Genomic DNA, 23,080 nt, shown 5'->3' with positions numbered 1-23,080 from the left:
ATTTTCTATTTTTCTATTTTATAGAGACGATTTTCTTTTTTTTTATTTTATAGAGACGATTTTCTATTTTTCTATTTTATAGAGACGATTTTCTATTTTTCTATTTTATAGAGACGATTTTCTATTTTTTTATTTTATAGAGACGATTTTCTATTTTTCTATTTTATAGAGACGATTTTCTATTTTTCTATTTTATAGAGACGATTTTATATTTTTCTATTTTATAGAGAAAATTTTTTATTTTTCTATTTTATAGAGACGATTTTCTATTGTTCTATTTTATAGAGACGATTTTCTATTTTTCTATTTTATAGAGACGATTTTCTATTTTTCTATTTTATAGAGACAATTTTCTGTTTTTCTATTTTATAGAGACGATTTTCTATTTTTCTATTTTATAGAGGCGATTTTCCATTTTTCTATTTTATAGAGACGATTTTCTATTTTTCTATTTTATAGAGATGATTTTCTATTTTTCTATTTTATAGAGACGATTTTCTATTTTTCTATTTTATAGAGACGATTTTCTATTTTTCTATTTTATAGAGACGATTCTCTATTTTTCTATTTTATAGAGACGATTTTCTATTTTTCTATTTTATAGAAACGATATTCTATTTTTCTATTTTATAGAGACGATTTTCTATTTTTCTATTTTATGGACGATTTTCTATTTTTCTATTTTATAGAGACGATTTTCTCCGCCCACGAACATCTATTGCGCAACATTTTACGACCTGATTCATCTGCTTCGAATATTTTTTTTTCATTACAAAACATTTTTACATATATATATTTTTACATAATATCATGTCTTACTAGTGTAGTTTGATTAATTTGAAATAAATTCAGCTATTGAATTAGATTGTTGAAACTAGAGAAACTAGTACGGAGAGAAACTAGTACTGTTTAAACTGGCAATTTGGTTCAAATTTATGCCTGTGAATCATTCTTTTTACGAATTGTATTTAGTTTATTCGAGTTTATTTTTCAATGTATGTTTTCATTTAATGTTTTAGCGCTGTAGCCTAAGACAATCTTTCCGGAAAACTAATCTGGTTAGTCCAAAATACTAATCTGGTATTTATTAGAAGGGGTTGCCGAAGTCTGAAGGAATATTTTGCTGTAAGGAACAGCCTTGTGTTGAGTTGTGAGTTGAGGCCGAAGCCCCCTTCTCCCAAATATACGAGGAGGGGAGTCAAAATACGAGCGAAAGTATCCCAGAGCAGCAATTTATAATAAGAACAGCAACACTGATTTCTATATCTGAAAACATTGATTTTCTAATATATATATATATATATATATATATATATATATATATATATATATATATATATATATATATGCTATTGTGAAATTTTTAGGGCACTGCCATAGTTTCAACAGTGTTGCCATGTTAACAGTCTTAATTAAAAGTTTATCTGGTTTACAATATAAGTAAAATAGTTAAACTATCTTATAAATGTATATAGTATTCAGTAATTCATTATATTTACGTTTTTTCACTTTAACCTATTATTTGAATAATTCTATGAGTTTTTTTTTCATTGTTTGATCATTTTTTCATAGCAATCAAATTACTCAACCTTTCTATACTGAGCTATTTATTCTGGCTGCATAGCCATAAGTTGATTTTAATCATATGTTTGTTTATATTCTGCGACACCTGTGATCTTCTCTCAGACACACCTTTTTTTTATGGACAGGGTGATGATGCAATTTGTCTTTTTGGAAATGTTCCCAACGGTCAAAATCTTTCGGTGTTATTGCCAAAGAAAGCGGCACGTTTTCACCACGTGTCTTTTTCACGTGACATCACATGATGATTTTTCAACACGTGACACGTTTCAATCTCGTGTTTTTATATGTGAATGAGTTTATTTTTTCCTTATGTTCAGATTTGTTTGCATATAACACTTTTAATTTGTCTTTTACTTTAAAGAGAGGTCTATTCCGGATTTTTTTTTTATAACAATTATTTTTATGATGAATTTTTCTTAAAATAAAATACAACGTTTGAAAAGAGTATTTAATTTAAATGATTTATAAATAATACAGTTTATTTTATGGAGATAGGGTCAATGAACTAGAAGCCAATGGTCCTAGAATGTCGGGAGAGGGCTCATTGCCCCTTTTGTAGGGCACTAGCCCCCTGTCAAAATTTTGAGATGGCCATGTTGTTTAGTATAGTTCAAAAGTTCAATAACTATGTCTTTGAGGATAACTTGACTCCCCGACAGACAGGAAAAGGGTTATAAGCTTTAAAATTTGTCTATAGTTTACGTATAATAATCTCTAATAAGAGTTACCGAATTCATGCCGCTATCACTCATATCAAACAGTTTGTGGTAACAAACTGTAGTAAGGATCGACCCGACTCAATAGTAACCAAAACTCAAAAAAATTGAAATATATAATTTTCATCAAGATTAGTCTTACTCGTCAAAAGTTACGAGCCTGAGAAGATTTGCATCATTTTAGAAAATAGGAGGGAATACTCCCTAAAAGTTATACGATCTTCACGAAAATCACACCATCAGAGAACCTTACTGTAGAAGTTTCAAGCCCCTATCTACAAAAATCTTGAATTTAGCATTTTTTGCCAGAAGACAAATCACGGATGCGTGTTATTTGTTTTTGTTTTGTTGTTGTTTTTGTTTTGTTGTTGTTTTTTTTCCCAGGGGTGATCGTATCGACTCAGTGGTCCTAGAATGTTGCAAAAGGGCTCATTCTAACGGAAATAAAAGTTCTAGTGCCCTTTTTAAGTGACCAAAAAAATTGGAGGGCACCTAGGTCCCCTCCCACGCTAATTTTTTCCCCAAAGTTACCGGATCAAAATTCTGACATAGCCGTTTTATTCACCATAGTCGAATAACCTAATAACTATGTCTTTAGGGACGACTTGCCCTTTTTAAGTGACCAAAAAAATTGGAGGGCACCTAGGCCCCCTCCCACGCTCATTTTTTCTCCAAAGTTACCGGATAAAAATTCTGAGATAGCCATTTTATTCACCATAATCGAATAACCTAATAACTATGTATTTGGAGAAGACTTACTCCCCTGAATTTGCCGTGGAAGGGGGGCTGCAAGTTACAAACTTTGACCTGTGTTTACATATAGTAATGGTTACTGGGAAGTGTACAGACGTTTTCAGGGGGATTCTTTTGGTTTGGGCGGAGATTTGAAGGGGGGTTACGTGGGAGGATCTTTCAAAGGAGGGATGTTTTATTGGGGAAGAGACTTTCAATGGAGGGGGCGCAGGATTTTCTAGTATTATTTAAAAAAAAAACAATGAAAAAATGAATATGAAAAGTTTATTCCTACTGAAAGTGAGGAGCAGCATTAAAACTTTAACGAACAGAAGTTATTACGCATATGAGGGGTTTACCTCCTCACTCGCTCTTTACGCTAAAGTATTTTTTAGCAATTTCAACTATTTATTCTACGGCCTTTGTGATTCAGGGGTCATTCTTAAGGAATTGGGACAACATTTGAGCTTTAGTGTAAAGAGCGAGGTATCGAAAAGGGGTGAGCCCCCTCATATACGCAATAAAAACATACGAATATAGAAGTTCGCTACGTAAGTTAATTCGTAAGTTACGTATATTTTTTACTTATGAAAACTTTCGTAAGAAATTAAAAGTTATAGTTGCCTTTTTAAGTAATCAAAAAATTGGAGGACAGCTAGACCTCTTCTCTCGCTCCTTTTTTTCAAAATCTTCCGATTAAAACTATGAAAAAGCCATTTAGCCCCCTTCCCCAAAAAGAATAATATGCAAATTTCGTTTTAATTATTTATGCGTTGAGAGGCAAGATAAAAAATGCATTAATTAAAAAACGTCCAGAAATTAAACAAAAAAAAAACTAGTTTTTTTAAATGAAAGTAAGGAGCGACATTAAAAGTTTAAACGAACAAAAATTACTCTGTCTATGAAAGGGTTTTTTCCTCCTCAACGCCCCGCTCTTTACGCTATCGTTTTTTACTGTTTTAAAATGTAGAGTTAAGAGAGTCAAACTTTAGCGTGAAAATTATTCAGAGCTGAAAAATTATTTATTTCTTATTTAATTTCCCCAGCTGAAAACGAACAGAAATTTCTGGAAATAAAAGACTGAAACCTTTAATGTATAGAAATTAGTCTAGACAAACCGGGAACAGGAGAAAATATCACAAATGAGAATTGAGCTACTTTCCCCTACAAGCACGAAAGCCACAAACCTCGACACAGTTATTGTTGAAAACATGTTTTTTGTTGTTTTTGTTTGAACAAATGCCTTGCCATAACCATCAAAAAGGATATAGAGACTCAATTTTGCAGGAAAGTTTGATAATCTGTCTGGTCTGTCCTGTATGTCTGTCTAGTCCATCTATCTGTTTAGTCTGTCTAGTCTTGTCCGTCGTTCCTGGTCTGTTCAGTCTGTCTAGTCTTTCCAGTCTAGTCTATCTACTCTATTCTAGTCTATTTTGTCTAGTCTGTCTAGTCACCGGATCATAAGTCTGAGATAGTCGTTTTATTCACCAGTGTCGAAAAACCTAATAACTATGTCTTTAGGGACGACTTACTCCCTCGCAGTCCCCGTGGGAGGGGCTGCAAGTAACAAACTTTGACCTGTGTTTGCTTATAGTAATGGTTACTGGGAAGTGTACAGACGTTGTCAGGGGGATTTTTTTGGTTTAGGGGGAGAGTTAATGGGGGGTTACGTTGGAGGATATTTCCATGGAGAAACTTCTCATGGGGGAAGAGAATTTAAATGAAGGGGGCGCAGGATGTTCTAGCATTATTTGAAAAAACAATGAAAAAATAGATATGAATAGTTTTTTTCTTCTGAAAGTAAGGAGCACTATTAAAACTTAAACAAACAAAAATTATTACGCCTATGAGGGGTTTACCTCCTCGTTATACCTCACTCTTTACGCTAAAGTATTTTTAGTAATTTAACTATTTATTCTATGGCCTTTGTGATTCAGAGGTCATTCTTAAGGAATTGGGACAAAATTTAAGCTTTAGTGTAAAGAGCGAGGTATCGACTAGGGTTGAACCCCCTCATATACTCAATAAAAACATACGAATATAGAAGTTCGTTACGTAAATTAATTCGTAAGTTACGTGTATTTTTTACCAATGAAAACGTTTGTAAAAAAATTAAAACTTCTAGTTGCCATTAAGTAATCAAAAAATTGGACGGCAACTAGGCCTCCTCCCTCGCTCTTTTTTCTCAAAATCTTCCGATTAATTGTAATTAATTAATATGCAAATTTTGTTTTAATTATTTATGTACGGAGAGCTCAGACCAAAACATGGATTAATTCAAAAACGTCCAGAAATTAAATAAAAAAAAAACAAGCTTTTTCCTCCTCAACACCCCGCTCTTTACGCTGAAGTTTCTTACTGTTTTAAAAATAGAGTTAAAAAAAGAGTCAAACTTTATTCTAAAGAGTGAGGCGTTGTGAAGGAAAAGCCCCTTTCATATACGGAGTAACTTCTGTCCGTTTTAAGTTTTAATGTTGCTCCTTACTTTCATTTAAAAAAACTTGTTTTTTTAAAATTTAATCTGAAAAAAAAACTTCAGAAAAATCCGAATGATAAACATAAAAGCCTTTTCGCAAGCATCAATCCAACGAGCTTGAAACCTGCACAATGTCCATTAATGAGCAACGGTATGCCTATACGTTTTTAATATGAAATTGTAAATGTCCGACAAAACTAAAGGAATATGGGCGTTATTGATAACATGTTTTTACATACAAGGGCAAAACAGCACCCATATACGAGGACATTTTAGAAATAGGATTTGAGCTTTCTAGAAAAATGCTCTAAACCGAATACTACAAGTGAACAGCATATTGCTATCAATTGCAAGAAAGACACCATAAGGTTTTTCTGTGCTTCAAATCTTGACAATCTTTGTTCTGAAATAGATGGCGCTCTTGCATCCGCACTTTGGATCGTCTTTGGACCGTGATCTAAATTGTCTTAATATTAAAACATGTAGCATATTTGCTTCAAAATGAAAACTAAATGAAACTAATTCATTTTTCACCACAGCTAATAAATTTTGAACTGATATATTATTTTACAGATAGATTTGAATACCAATTCTTTTCATGAATTAAATAAAAAAATTGTTATTTGTCTCCATTTTTCAGTTCCTCTTAGAAAATAATTAAAAAAACTAAAGATTAAGAATGATTTATTTTTTGCCAACTAAAATATTAGACGAATTTTCTGTTAGGTCACCACCTTCCTTCTTCAGCGATGCAAGAGAAAGTTAAAAGAAAACACGTGAAGGAGAATTGAAAGGAAATATTTTTCGAACGGAAATGTGAACGATACAACTCGAATAAAAATAAACTGCGTGGAAGCCAACAGGGGACATGTGACATGATTAATATTTTAGTATTTTCTAGAGACATGCATATGACCTTGGGACATACCCTTGTCTATGCTCTAACCCGAATACTACAAGTGAACGGCATATTGCTACCAATTGCAAGAAAGACACCATAAGGTTTTTCTGTGCTTCAAATCTTGACAATCTTTGTTCTGAAATAGATGGCGCTCTTGCATCTGCACTTTGGATCGTCTTTGGACCGTGATCTAAATTGTCTTAATATTAAAACATGTAGTATATTTGCTTCAAAATGAAAACTAAATGAAACTAATTCATTTTTCACCACAGCTAATAAATTTTGAACTGATATATTATTTTACAGATAGATTTGAATACCAATTCTTTGCATGAATTAAATAAATAAAAAATTGTTATTTGTCTCTATCTTTCCGTTCTTCTTTGAAAATAATAAAAAAAAACTAAAGATTAAGAAGGATTTATTTTTTGCCAACTAAAATATTAAACGAATTTTCTGTTAGGTCACCAACTTCCTTCTTCAGCGATGCAAGAGAAAGTTAAAAGAAAACACGTGAAGGAGTTTTCAACATTGTTGGGTTTTTTTTTCTAGAGATGATAATGAGCAAATCCGTTTCGAAACTTGAAAATTCTGTAACTTACAAAAATCTTTATGCGAATATGGGGGAATCTTAATGTAAATAAGCTACACATATATTTATGAAAAATTATTGAAATTACCCTAGTTTCTATCATTTTCTTTTCTTTTATTTCCCCCCTTTTTTATTTTTTTTAAAATATCTTAACTAACTACTATTGTAAATTTCGCGGTGTTTTTGCCTGTACGTTTTCAATAAGCTCTGTTGGTTCTACCGCAACATACAGCGTTGTGGCGTTTGAAACAGATTCGCAGCACAAATGACAGGAAGCGTCACTTTGCTTAGAAACAACCTTTTTTCTACTTCTAAAATGTACTAGAACGTAAAGTCTCGCTTTGGATGAGCCTTCTTTTGTTATTTCAGCGCCATTGGTTAATATGATTATATTTGGGAGGGCAAAAAAAATTTTTTTTTTTTTTAAGAGGTTTAATAGACATTATCATCTGAAAAAAGAAACTACAGAGCAGAAAAATCCGAATGATAACATATTTTGTTTTATGTTAAAGGTATGTTCTAAATCTAATGCTGCTTAAATGCAGAATTTCTTCCAGTGTTTAAAGAGGATAGAAAATGACAAGCTGGTTTTTCATTGAAAAGGCAGCATTTTGTTGGCAAAGTTTTTAAAGTTGTTAAAACTGTCGCTTTAAGAAGAAAGATTGCCTTACAGAAGCATTATCAATTACCTGAGGCACCCCAAAATCGCGTAGTGCAACATCAAATGTAGCTAATTATATGTTGTTATTCTTTTCTTTATTTTGTTCTGAATTATTTATCTTGAACTTTTAGATAATGCAGCACGTGACCTTTTATGCCCCAATGTAGTCTCCAGGGCCTTCGCCACTATCTCCTGCCTCTGTTGCTTTGAGTGTAGGGACTTCACAACAAAGTCTGATGTCACAAATTCACCCATCTCAGACTCAACGCTCCCAGCACAAATACATGACCAGATTTCACACAAATATTCTCCAATTGTGAATCCAAGTAGTGTTGGCTCACCAGTGGAGGTTGTACAAAACACTGTGAAAATGCCAAGTAGTGAGCAAATCTCAATTTTAAATGACGCAGAAACACTTGATAAAGCGCCTCAAGAAAAAGGTAAAAAAAAAACTTAAACAGGACAAAGGATAAACCTCACAAAAATCATGTAGATGATGCAAGTAGATGGTGTTAGTGGTGGTTCTATTTAGATTGAAATCTGGCAAGTAGTTGTTGATGGTGATAGAGTTGTGGAAATTGTAGAGAAGGATAAATCTAGTGTAAAGAGTGTAAAACTGATAATTGGATTAAACTGCCAAAAGGCTCTAAGGATACTGAATAATGAAGCCAATAATCAAGCTCAGTAAACTATCGCCTGAGGTAATTTTTTTGGTTTTTATGAGTAGTTTTTACTTTTTTTTTTTATCTTTAATTATTTTATCACTTTTTCTTAACCTTTTGTATTAATTTATTATAATATTGTTTATTTATATCATATATATATATATATATATATATATATATATATATATATATATATATATATATATATATATATATATATATATATATATATATATATATATATATATATATATATATATATATATATATATATATATATATATATATACATAACATTGATATTATCAATTATTAATCTTAATTTGATTCTTAAAATCAGTATTAATTATTATTTTTATTAATAATGGATTTATATATATATATATATATATATATATATATATATATATATATATATATATATATATATATATATATATATATATATATATATATATATATATATATATATATATATATATATATATTATCAATTATTAATCTTAATTTGATTCTTAAAATCAGGATTAATTATTATTTTTATTAATAATGGATTTATATATATATATATATATATATATATATATATATATATATTATACATTAATATTGATATTATCAATTATTAATCTTAATTTGATTCTTAAAATCAGTAATAATTATTATTTTTATTAATAATGGATATATATATATATATATATATATATATATATATATATATATATATATATATATATATATATATATATATATATATATATATATATATATATATATATATATATATATATATATATAATGTATTAATTTATCTTCTCTTTGGTTAAGTTCTTTATCTCAGCATGGCATATTTTAATAGTGTGCTTTTATGAACCCATAATATGAAGTGTGGATGGAGCTGTGTTACAAATTTAGTAAGCTATTTAAGAATAGTTTATTTAGTTGGCTTTTTACATTTAAAAAAAAAGGTAAAATGTGTTGTTTGTTATAATTACTTTTTAAATTTTACAAAAAAATTTCTTCCTGTGGACTTAGTCTAATGGTTACCCGTGGAGACCATTAGTCCGCCCCTTGCGAACGAGGACGCGTCCACTAGGCATACTCTCGTATCTTTAAGGGGCATTTTTTTTTTTTTTTTTTTTTTTTTTTTTTTTTTTTTTTTTTTTTTTTTTTTTTTTTTTTTTTTTTAATCTCACCTTCAACAAAGAATAAAAAGCTTGCTTAAGAAATAAAAATTTGGATGTGTAGCAAACAAGAATTTTCCAAACCTGCAATCCTGTAAATTTCTTTGATGTTGAAAAGAATTTAGGCCAACATAGCATACAATTTCTAATACTGCGTTCAATTCTATTCTCTATAATTGACAAAGGCTTTATACAACAATGATGACCTACAAGTTTCTTTATCTTCCTCTAATATAAATAGCATTTCGCGAACAGTCGGTCTCTTAAGTCTTGGAGAATAAGGCATCTGAGCGACTCTGGTTGCTACTGTTTCCAATTTTGGCTTCTTTCTCGAGCCGATTGCTTGTAACGCTGTACGATTGGCTTCCGCTTGACACATCTCTTCCATCTCCACCCTTTGCATCTCTTTAACTTTGGCTCTTAGCTTTGCTTGCTGTTCAGGGTCTTCAGTCCTAGATCTGGATTTGGCAGCCTTTAGTAATGTTTCCCTTTCGTTTTCTTCCTTTTTTTTTCTTTTTGCTTTCTCTAAGTCTTCGAGAAATTTAATTTGAGCTCTAACATCGTGACCAACATAATAATCTTCTTTGTTCTTAATAAATTCCATTTTATGTTCCGTGACAACCGATAGGCGTTCCAATATATTTTTTAGTCCTTCTTGAGCAGCGTGACTAAGCAGGGTAATGAAATCTGGGGATATCTCTTCTATACCAGGATATCGAGATAAGACTTTCCGCACTTTTCCTTGTAATGGCGTTGGAGGAAAAAATACTTCGTTTTTAACTGATCGGATTTGAGTTCCAACTAATTTAGTGGGACCTAGGAGTCTTTGAGATTCTTCTGCTAAATTGACCCCACCCATCGTTGCCACGTCATTGATATCATCATCACCACTAATGACAGTCGAGGAATTAAGAGACGAGCTGAATTTGTTTTCCTTGGATATGATACTCTTTTGGACAAAACTACACATGGACACAGGGCTTTCTATTCCTTTATTAACTGTTTTGAGCTGATTAGGAGTTTCCAAATTCCTATAGGGTACCTTTTCTTTCGGGATGACTATTCTGTTTTGTATATTTGGGGTTCTAGGCAGTTCAGGTGGTGCACCAATTGTATGTTGGGTAGCAACAGGAGCTTGGACAGTTATTTGAGTTTGGGGGCTTTGAAATTGGTTAGGCTGAATGGCTCTGATCATTGGAGCATTTGCGACCGTTTCGGAGCCAAGTGGGGACATGGGACTAGCTGGGACAACTGGTGGTAGAGCCGGTGCTGAATTTAGAGATGGCGGAACAAGTCCATCAATTTTTATCTCACCTGTAGCCAAAGAATACCGAAAGTATGGAAGTGTTTTCTGAAGGAAGGGGGATAAGCTCCGATTCTCTGACAAATTTAGTTCCTTTTGGATTCTTTGTGTAAATTCGTCAGGTTGAATTTTTTGATCAATTAAAGCTTGAACAAGTCTTGACACATTTTTAGAGGCACCTTCTGCTTGATCGTTGCTTAGTTTGAGGAGTTTCACTAGGATATTCTTCAATTTTAATTTAGCCTTTTCTAGAGTTATCAATGGTCCACTAACCGCACTAGCACTAGCCTGGTTATGTTGAGCTCCCATTTTCTTAAGACCCACACAGGATTTGATATTTCTGTAGCTAATAGCTTGTTGATCTTTTAAATATAAGACTTTTAATGTCTCACAAATTAAAACACGTTTACAGTTTGACAGTTATTTTGCAACTGATAAAACCAAGTAATGAATAGCAGTATTTATATGCTGTTGGCCCCGCCTACTTTTGAACGTTTAACCAATTATACAGCGTTACAATCGTAACAGCTCTGACACCGGCATTACAACCGTGTGATGGGAAATCCAACCTTTTAATTGCGTCGCTCGTGTTGCTATTAAGGTTGTACAGCCCATGTCTGGTATGACAGTTTTTCTGGAGAATCTTTTGCCGGATATTTAATTTTAAGTTTTACCTAAAGAATTTTTGACTATATTACTGTGATGTAGATTTTGCAGCTTACTTTGGAATAAAATTAAACTTCTAAAGAAATCCCTGAAACTTCAAATTATATACCTAAAAGGCCCTCGCAGAGTTTTATAGAAAACTTTCAGTTCGATATTGAAGATATTAAGGTATTTGATTTTAATATAGGGCTGTATTGTGGCTCTTTGTTCTATTCCACCTTCAGGTACCGCCCCTTTCAGTCTTAAACTTTTTTTTATACAAATATGATGTTAATATTTTGACTTGTGATTATACAGGTATGTTCAAGGAAGTAATAAAAAGATTGAAAGTCAACCAACATAGCCTACAGAATTATGGTTAGACCCCTATAAATCAAAACTTACTAAGTACGTATTTTGCAGATGTTTTTAATTTGTTTCATTGCAAACGTTAAAAGGCTTATAAGCTACGAATCTGAGGCTACTATTTAATTGTACAAAATTGCAATATCAAAAATTGCTATATCAGAATGAGTATAATTTTCATAAATGTTGTTTTATTTTCTGTAAAGTTAATTTTTAAAGGATTTCAGAGGCTATTGAATAAAAATATGATTATAAACATTGAGACAGATAACATTACCATGCTAAACATATAAGAATTATGCCAACTAAAAACGTCTTCAATGGAAGCTCTTAATTAAATTTTTGATCACAGTCTCATTTCTGTTTCTTCTGTTTTGCACTTTCAGCTTCGTGTTTTGTTTTTTCTGGTTTTTCTGGCTTCTCTGTTGTTTTTTTGTTTGGCTTTTTTTTTTCTTGTCATTGATTTTATGTTGAAAATTATTTTTTTTTATTATTATTATTTATGAAAAATTATTGAAATTACCCTAGTTTCTATCATTTCCTTTTATTTTATTTCCCCCCTTTTTTATTTCTTTAAAAAATATCTTAACTAACTACTATCGTAAATTTCGTGGTGTTTTTGCGTGTACGTTTTCAATAAGCTCTGTTGGTTCTACCGCAACATACAGCGTTGTGGCGCCTGAAACAGATTCGCAGCACAAATGACTGGAACCGTCACTTTGCTTAGAAACAACCTTTTTTCTACTTCTAAAATGTACTAAGACGGAAAGTCTCGGTTTGGATGAGCCTTCTCTTGTTATTTCAGGGCCATTGGTTGATAAGATTATATTTGGGAGGGCAAATTTATTTTTTATTTTTTAAAGAGGTTTAATAGACATTATCATCTGAAAAAAGAAACTACAGAGCAGAAAAATCCGAATGATAAATATAAAAGCCTTTTTCGCAAGCATCAATCCAACGACCTTGAAATCAGTACAATGTCCATTAATAAGCAACGATATGCCGATGCGTTTTTAATATGAAATTGTAAATATCAGACAAAACTAACGGAATATGGGCGTTATTAATAACATGTTTTTACTTACAAGGACAAAACAACACCCATATATATGAAGATTTTTTGAGGATAGGATTTGAGCTGTCTAGAAAAATGTTCTATACCGAATACTACAAGTGAATGGCATATTGCTATCAAACAGTGAGTGGTAATGAACTGTAGTAAGAAGCGACCCGGCTCAATTTTGTTGCTAAAAAGATACATCGAAAGAAACGAATTTTCATGCTGATTTAAATATATAAGTTTCATCAAATTTAGTTTTTGTCATCAAAAGTTACGAGCCTGAGAAAATTTGCCTTATTTTGGAAAACAGGGGAAAACACCCCCTAAAAGTCACAGAATCTTAACGAAAATCACACCATCGCATTTAGAGTATAAGAGAACCCTACAGCTATAATTTCAAGCTCCTATCTACAAAAATATGGAATTTCATATTTTTTTGCCAGAAGACACATCATGAGTGCTTTTTTTTTTTCAGGGGTCATCGTATCGACCAATTGGTCCTAGAATTTCGCAAGAGGGCTCGTTCTAACGGAAATGAAAAGTTCTAGTGTCCTTTTTAAGTGACCAAAAAAATTGGAGGGCATCTAGGCCCCCTACCACGCTCATTTTTTTTCCAAAGTCAATGGATCAAAATTTTGAGATAGCCATTTTGTTCTGCATAGTCAAAAACCATAATAACTATGTCTTTGGGGATGAATTAATCCCCCACAGTCCCTGGGGGAGGGGTTGCAAGTTACAAACTTTGACCAGTGTTTACATACAGAAATGGTTATTGGGAAGTGTACAGACATCTTCAGGGGGATTTTTTTGGTTTGGGGTGGGGTTGAGGAGAGAGGGATATGTGGGAGGATCTTTCCTTGGAGGAAAATCTCTTGGGGGAAGAGAAATTCAATGAAAAGGGCACGGGATTTTCTAACATTACTAAAAAAACAATGAAAAAATAATCACGAGAAAGTTTTTTCAGTTGAAAGTAAGGTAAAACTAAAGTAAGCGTTAAAACTTAAAACGAACAGAGATTATTACGCATATGAGGGGTTCTAAAAATACTTTAGCTTAAAGAGCGATGTATTTAGGAGGAGATAAATACCTCGCTCTTTATGCTAAAGTATTTTTAGTAATTTCAACTATTTATTCTACAGCCTTTCTGATTCAGGAATCATTCTTAAAGAATTGGGACAAAACTTAAGATTTAGGGTAAAGAGCGAGATATTAACGAGGAGACAACCCCCCTCATATACACAATAAAGATATAAGAACATAAAAGTTTGTTGTGTAAGTTAATTCTTAAGTTACGTATATTTTTACTAATAAAAACGTTTGTTAAAAATTAAAAGTTCTAGTTGCCTTTTTAAGTAACCGAAAAATAGGAGGTTAACTAGGCCTCCTTCCTCACCCTTTATTTCTCAAAATCGTCTGATCAAAACTAAGAGAAAGCCATTTAGTCAAAGAAAAAAATAATAATAATTAGTATGCAAATTTCATTGTTCAGAAATTAAACAAAAAAACTAGTTTTTTTAACTGAAAGTAAGGAGCGACATTAAAACTTAAAACGAACAGAAATTACTTCTTATATGAAATGGGTTGTCCCCTCCGCAACCTCTCGCTCTTTACTCTAAAGTTTGACTCTTTGCCACAATTCTACTTTTTAGAACAATTAAAAACTTTATTAATATATGTAATTAAAATATGTTAACTAACTATTATCGTAAATTTCGCCGTGTTTTTGCGTGTACGTTTTCAATAAGCTCTGTTGGTTCTACTGCAACATACAGCGTTGTGGCGTTTAAAACAGATTCGCAGCACAAATGACAGGAATTGTCACTTTGCTTAGAAACAACCTTTTTTCTACTTGTAAAATGTACTAGAACGTAAAGTCTCGGTTTGGATGAGCCTTCTCTTGTTATTTCAGGGTCATTGGTTGATATTGTTAAATTTGAGAGGGCAAAAAAACAAAACAACAACAGCACCAACAAACAAACATACAAATGCCTCCATGATTATATACAAAATACGTAACTTTGCGTTTTATAGTTAGGGACTTGAAATCGCTGCAGCATTGTTCTCTGATATGCTGATTGTGGTTGAGAGAAAGACGGGTTTATTAAAATCAATAAACAAAACAAAACAAGCAAATGCCCTGAAGCAGAGCTTATTGGGCTTACAACCCCAATACACATACAAATAAAAATAATACGAAAAAGGATAGGAAAATAAAAAAATTAAAGAAAAGAAAAGGAACAGAAAAGAAGAAAAGAACAGGAAAAGAAAAAAAAGAAAAAAACAGGAAAAGAAAAAATAAATATTTAATTTTTCTGCATTTCGATTGATACAGGATTACAGCTCAAAAAGCCAAAACAAAAAGAACCTAAAACCACTTGAGCAGTATCGCCTAAAACTAAACAAACATCCTGGCTCCACTTGAGGTCCACTCAACTATCAAAACCATAAATATTAAGGCAACATAGCTTTAATTCCCACCGAAATTAACGAAAATTATCAATGTTTATTAAAGTCATAGGCAAACAATTTCATGCATGGGGTCCTAGATGCCGAATAGAAAATTGAGATCTACAGGTAATAGGAAGCGAACGACGAATTGTATTGGACTTCCTCGTAAAATGTGTATGAATATCACTTCTTAATTCAAACGTACTTTTAAAACATATTGGTAAACAATTTTGAAAATATTTATATATAAACATGCTTTGATAAAAAGTAATAAGTCCTGTTAAAGGCAAGATTTTACAATCTATATACCTCTTTCGTACCGAGTCTTTAAAACCAACACCGCATAATACTCGAAGCGCTTCATTCTGCCAAACTCGAATATGATGGAGATGAGAAGGAAATGTACTACCCCAAACGGTACAAAAATACAGCAGATAAGGGTGAATTAAGGAATAATACAGTGTTTAAAAATATATCTTGGGAAAATGTACTTCAACTAAGCGAACCTAGACTAATTTAAGAAAGCGAATTTAAGACTAATATAATCTATATGCTCTCTAAAACTAAGACATTCATCAATTAAAACTCCTAGATATTTTGTACAATTTATTCTTAAGATACTCATATCAGCAAAATTAAGTCTGTCTATCCAAGGGTAATAATATGAGCAAAATTATCCAGTTCATAAATCAGCAAAAATATTTTGCACAGCTCCTCTTTTAATAGTGTTATATAACTCCTTTTTTTATTTTAGTATGGATAGTATATGATTTTTTTATTCTTAGATTTGCGGTCCAAGGTATTGTCAGATATTTGTCACTAGTCCTTTATCAAGGTTTTAGTCTACTAATGAACCTTCTTTTGAAAGAGCTAACAGAAAAACTTTTTGGGATAACTTCTGAGGAACATCATTCTAGATCAAAGTGCAACGTCCAATGAAGCTAATTAGTATTTTCTTTGTTAAGTTATTTTTTCTTTTGTTTCTTTATTTTTGTTTTGAATTATTTAACTTGAACTTCTAGATAATCAAGCAAGTGAGCGCTTATGCCCCAGTGCAGTCTCCAGGGCCTTCGCCACAATATTCGGCCTCTGTTACTTTGAGTGTAGGGACTTCACGGAAAAGTCCGATGTCAAAAACTGCCATTCATCGATCTCAGAGTCAACGCTCCCAGCACAAATACATGAGCAGATTTCAAACAAATATCTTTCAATTGTGAATCCAAGTATTGTTGGCTCACCAGTGCCGGTTGTACAAAACAATGTGAAAATGTAAGATGCCATATGTCAGAAGGTAAATGTCAATTAAATGGATGGTCATGTACCTCAGACACAATCTTTGACAACAGTGAATGAGCCTTCTTTTGAACTGGTGCTCCCCTAGCCTCCTTCAGTTGAATGTAGTTCTAAAATATCTTTGACTCGTAACGCGAATGAGGAAAACTAAGTTGAAGAAGTTCAAAAACCTGTTGTGTACAGTGCTAGTGATCAAATCCCAATTTTAAATGACCAAAAAAACACCTGATAAAGGGCCTAAAAAAATACAAAAAATAAAAATCAAAAAATAAACTTCAAAAGGACAAAGGATAAACCTCACGAAAATAATGTAGATGGTGTTAGTGGTGTTCTATTTTGGTTGAAGAAATCCTGATAGAGAAATCAGGCAAAGTAGTTGTTGATGGTGATAGAGTTGTGAAAATTGCAGAGGATGAAAAAACTAGTGTGAAGAGTGTAAAAAAAATGATTTTTGGATTAAAATGCCAAAAGACTAAGGATATTGGAATTATGAAGCCAACAATCAAGCTCAGCAAACTATCGCCTGAGGTAATTTTTTTTGTTCATTTATCTTGAATTATTTCATTATTAATTATTAACATTACTAACATTTTATATTAATTTATATCATTAATTTATATATATATATATATATATATAATGTTATAAATATTATTTATATTATTTTCTATATTATTTTGTTATCATTCATATTATTTTATTTATTTTATTCCATCAAAAAAATGATACTTAATCATTGCTTAACACTTATACAGTATAGTAAGCTATAGGCCTAATCATAAACAAACAAGGTCAAAATAATTAGGTTCGTCTAGGTTAAACTGTAATACTTTAAATGTGCTTTGATCAGGATATACCTAGATCAGTGGCCCTCCCCTCATTGGTCTTTGTATCTGGTTAATCTAAAGAACCTTCCTCCCAAAAACAACACTGACGTTTTGAGTCAAATATATTTATGAGAATCACTTACCAGAGGGGGGGGGGATTCTTGCAAACTTCCTCATGGTTCTATGCAGTAAAATGGAAAGAGACACTCTATCCTAATATAAACGTCTTAAAAAATACCCTGTTCTAGTCTATTTAATCCTGCCTGTATATTGGGAGCTAAAAACTCACAACATTTTTAAAAAAAATTAGATTTTATTCTTTAACGAGATCTATCAGAGATCCAGTGATCATAACCAAGTATTTAGTTTTGTTATACAATTTTTGACGCAATCCAACAATAATATAACTGGATTTAATGTTTAAAATAGTGATAATTAATGACTATTAATTATTTTAATGACTTAATTAATTGTTTTTAGTTCCAATTCGAATTACAGTGTCTTAATTCTCATTGAAGAGAACGATATGTATACCCTTGTTTTATCATAATAGGATTTCTCTGGAATCAGCCGAGATGGTTTTTCCCCTCCTCTGATAGGGGTTGCAGGATAAATCATCAGTTTTGGCTTACACTAGTTTTGTTTTTTATCATACTTTTTAATATTCTTACATTAATTTTTTTTTTTTTTGGGGGGGGGGGGCTTAAAACCTAAGGGGAGATGAAACATGTACCTCCTCTTTGTTCTTTTACTAACCTTTCTAATATCCTTGTTCATTTTGTAGATTCATCATTTCAACGAGCAACATTAAAACTGAAAACGAACAGAAATTATACCACATATGAAGGGGTTGCCCGCCACCTTGATACCTTTGTCTTTACGCTAAAGTTTTCAACACTAATAAATTGTTTTATTTTCTAATCGCTAAAATGGCTCAAATAAATTAGATACATATGCTAGCAACCGAAAAGTTGAAAGGCTGACGAGATAAATATATAATTTTTTTTAATCCTAACTTCTATTAATGACAAAACAAGGAGCATTACTTCTATCAATGTGTCTTTTTGGTCGATTCGATGTTTATTTATTCTGTTCTCCATGGCTTTAATTTTTAGCTTTTCTGATTTGACAGTTTTGTATTGTCCTTTTTTCAATATTTTTAAGCCTACAATCTTCCCTAAAGATGGACTGGCAAAGATTTTGTGTAGGTATCAGCACTTTTTTGTCTTACTGAAAGTTAATCTTTTTATTCTTGTCATCAATAAAGCCAGTATCGTATCAGTAAAGCCCCATCCCCTCCTGAACTGAACACTGTCCATAATTCATCAACAATTTTTAGCTGTATAATTTCTAGAACCCTTTCAAGTTTCCTGTCCCTCCCACACTCTCGATCGGGGTATGGTTAATATCTAGCCAAATATCAGACCATTGCCAACCTTTTAGTATTATGTCAATTTATAAGAACAACACTTGCCACAGTTTTTTTTTTTTTGTGTGTGTGTGTGGTTTTTTTTTTTGGTTGATCCTATTAGTTTGTTGAAAAATATATTAAATAGGCGGTTTTATTTCGATTTATGTTAAATAAAGAAAATCTTCCCAACATTAAAACTTAAAACAAGTAAAACAAATTATTATTATTATTATATTTTTATATAAATTATTATTATTAAACAAATAAAACAAAATTATTAAACAAATAAATTATTTGTATTTGTCTTTATTTATTTATTTTGTCTTTATTTATTTTTTGATTTTGTGTAGGTATGTCATCAATAAAGCCAGTATCGTATCAGTAAAGCCCCATCCCCTCCTGAACTGAACACTGTCCATAATTCATCAACAATTTTTAGCTGTATAATTTCTAGAACCCTTTCAAGGTTCCTGTCCCTCCCACACTCTCGATCGGGGTATGGTTAATATCTAGCCAAATATCAGACCATTGCCAACCTTTTAGTATTATGTAAATTTATAAGAACAACACTTGCCACAGCTTTTTCTGTGTTTGTGTGTTTTTTTTTCGGTTGATCTTATTAGTTTGTTGAAAAATATATTAAATAGGCGGTTTTATTTCGATTTATGTTAAATAAAGAAAATCTTCCCAACATTAAAACTTAAAACAAGCACAAATTATTTTGCATAGGGGGGCTTAACTTTTTGTAAATTCTTTATGAGAGACTGCTCAAACACAAGGACCGTGGTAGTTTTATAGAGCATTAAGATTTAGCAAATAGACCGAAGGTTGAGGAAGGGGCAGATTCTCTCATATTTTGGTAGTTTTAGCTAGCTCCCAGGTCCCCCTCACTTATTTGAAGCGAGTATTGTCTGTTTAGCTAACAAGGGTATCACGAAGAGGCTATCTTTGCTCATGTCGCCTTGTTTTGCTAAAATTACCATTTTCTATGCCAAAAAAGAACTGGGAAGATGTTCTTTTTCTCTCTCTCTCTCTCTCTCTCTCTCTCTCTCTCTATATATATATATATATATATATATATATATATATATATATATATATATATATATATATATATATGTGTGTGTATATATATATATATATATATATATATATATATATATATATATATATCCCATTTTGACTGTTGACTTGACTGTTGGCTGTTACAATCCCTATGTTCATGTTCATGTTGCATGTTCCATTTCACGGTTGTAACAGCCCAATTCGTCTATGTTTCTTGCCTGTTACAGCCTCACGTAACAGCGCTATTTTAATTATGGTTGTAATTTGTAATTACAACTCAAAAAATCTCAACCTTGTAATTAGGCTCAAATAAATACCAGAGGAACATTCTTTTTGCGAACTTTACTTATTTGCCTATTTCGGTAGTTTAATTTTATTTATTTAGTTCTATTTTTTTTTTAGAATAAAATGTATCAGCGTATCAATATTTGTAGGAATAACTGGTAATTGTTAATTTGAACTACATTCTTGAAATTGGGTCCGCTTTTTTTATAAAATTGGAATAAATCAGAGACATTGATAAATTAATAAAAAATTAATTAGGGTCCCAATGGCATTTCTCTTGTTGCAAAAGGTATTGTAGATTTGTGAAGTTTTTAGGGCAGCACGTTTAATGTGTTTTTATTTGTCTGTGCATCAAAATAGCAGAGAAAGAAAATGATACTATAAGGATAATTAAGAATTACAGATAAGAGTGGGACTACCACCACCCCCCAACCATCTAACAGGCTCAAGGACCATTTGTTATAGACAAATTTTAAGTAATCGGTTGGCATAGATGATTGTTAAAGCAACATTTCCAAGTGACGAATTAATAATTATTTAACAGTTAGTTGTCATTGCACTTGAAATGAATTGATTGAAAAGAATGGAAGCTTAATCTGAATTTTTTAATTTATTTTTCTTTTCTTTTTCTGTATTATTGTGGATAAAAATTTACTTCATATTATACTAGCGAGACTAGATTAACTGTTTAAAAATGTCATTATTTTCTGGGGGTGTTATCTATTTTTAATTCTTCAGCAGTTTCATAATCAACGCTCTAGAATCGCCTATAATTATCTAGATAATGAACTGTAGTAAGGAGTGACATGTCTCATAATAAGCATATCAGAAAACCCTTTGTAGGGGTTTAAAGCTCCTACATAAAAATGTGGAATTTTGATTTATGGCCAGAAGAAAGATAGCGAATGTTGTTTTTGTCTTGTTTTTCTGGGGAGATCGTATCGAACCTGTGATCCTAGAAGATTGAGAGAGGGCTCACTTAAATTGAAAAAAAAAATCATTTTCCTTTTTAAGTGACAAATGTATTTGAGGGCAACTAGCCTCCTTCCCACGCCCCTTTTTCCTCCAAAGGCACCGTATCAAATGTTTTAGATAGCCATTTGGCTCAGCATAGTTGAAAGGTCCAGTAACAATGCCATTGGAAATTATATGGACCCTGATAGTCCTTGGGGAAAGGCTTGTAAGCTACGTAATTTGCCCATTGGTTCAATATGAGGAGAATGCGTTTGCGGGGGTAATTTTTTCACGGCGGAGGAGGTGATTTCCTGGAATGGTTTGAAAAACTGTTTGAAATTTAAAAAAAAAAATTAGGTTTTTTTAATGAAAGTAAGGAGGTAATATTAAAAGCAAAATCGATTAGAAATTATTCCATACATGAGGAATACGGAATGAATTATTCCGTTCTTTCTCGCATTTTACGCTAGAGTTTGACTTTTTGTCAAATTTCTTTAAGAAATAATGCTCAAGCAAAAGGACCTTCGAATTTTAATGAGATATTTCTAGAAAACATCAAGACTTTAGCGTAAAAAGCAAGAATTGAGATAGGGACAGCCCCCCCCCCCTCATATACGAAGTATATTTGGTCGTTTTAAGTTTAAATGCTGCTCTTTATCTTCAGTTGGAGAAACTTTTTTTGTTTTTTAATTTAATTTTTATCAAGTCAAATCCTGATTCGTTACAGAGCTATGCAAGTAAGTACGAAAAACAGTAGAGACAGTACATCCAACAAACAAATTAATTACAGATTATTTCACCTTTTTTTTAGGTACAAGTGCTCAAAAAATAAACTCAGGAGATGAAATTCCGCACCTCCCTTACTCATGGGGGATCAATCAAAGGATATACCTAGAGAAAGATCTAAAGTACTCTGAAACTTCTAACGCCGGCATAATTTTTTACAATATTTTTGTGTTTGTTTTATCGAAAAAATCGATTTTTTTTTAATCTTAAATATATTCTAATGGATCCCGTGACATGACCTTAAAAAATCTTAGAGGCTAAGCTTTAAAAAAAAAACCTCAGTTTAAAAAGATGAGAACATTTTTGTCTCGCATTTTACACGGTTCTGAGACTTATTTTTCTCTTAAAAGTGTAGAATTTAATAAAACCTTAAAAGGTTTTCTTGAGATGAAATAAACGCAAGGGCTATGTTAGCATCAGCAACCTGTGTCAGCATATGGCTATGAAATTTCAATTCATTATCAGTTACTACTCCTAGGTCCTTCTCTGCCCTTACTCCTTCTAGTTGTTCACCTTGGATGAGTAGGGTTAAGACCTCGTTCAAGTATTTATCTATATTAATTACTAAAGTAAGAAAACAGTCTTCCTTTCTCCTTCTGTTTTGTTTTTATTCACTATTTATTATATTTTATATATTATTTATTATATATTATTTATTAGGGTTTATATTTTTTATGTTCGGTTGTGTGGTGTGTGTTTGTGCTGTTGCATTGGTGATTTCGTTTTTCATTAGAAGTGTAATTAGGATTATTATATCTAAAATGCAAAACTTTGTTTTTGAACTATTGAATTCTATATTCAGGTAGTTTTAGCTAGCTCCCAGGTCCCCCTCACTTACTTTGAAGTGAGTATTATCTGCTCAGCCGACAGGGGTTTCATGAAGGGGCCACCTTCACTCATTGTCGCCTGGTTTTGCTAAAATTACTATTTTCTGTACCAAAAAATATATCGGGGAAGATATTCTTTTTCTCTATGTATCCAAAGTAAGGCAAAAAGAATATCTTTAAAAATGACAAACATATTCTTAAAAACAAGCATACACAGAATTGAAAAATTAGCTTAAGGAATACAAAATTTTGCTATCCAGACAACAAGAATTTTTCAAACTGTAATCCTGTAAATTTAA

At 31.7% G+C, this 23,080-nt stretch overlaps 1 long non-coding RNA gene across 9 annotated transcripts in view; it reads left to right on the top strand.

The window, feature by feature from the left end:
* Nucleotides 1–23,080, top strand: part of LOC136039501 (uncharacterized) — a 137,043-nt gene that overhangs the window by 98,571 nt on the left and 15,392 nt on the right. For 4 of the 9 annotated variants that reach the window (XR_010620468.1, XR_010620471.1, XR_010620463.1 and 1 more), the window contains 2 exons: nucleotides 7,794–8,363; nucleotides 16,356–17,159. This is a non-coding gene — a long non-coding RNA (uncharacterized LOC136039501). Of the gene's footprint in view, nucleotides 1–689; nucleotides 889–7,793; nucleotides 8,364–16,355; nucleotides 17,162–23,080 lie in introns of those variants that run through there. The other 5 variants (XR_010620469.1, XR_010620470.1, XR_010620464.1 and 2 more) reach the window with 4 other exon arrangements.

This window comes from Artemia franciscana, chromosome 19, assembly GCF_032884065.1.
Source record: "Artemia franciscana chromosome 19, ASM3288406v1, whole genome shotgun sequence".
Classification (NCBI taxonomy): Eukaryota; Metazoa; Arthropoda; class Branchiopoda; order Anostraca; family Artemiidae; genus Artemia; species Artemia franciscana.
Note: the sequence above shows the minus strand (reverse complement) of the source record. Positions and strands in the feature narration are given on the sequence as shown.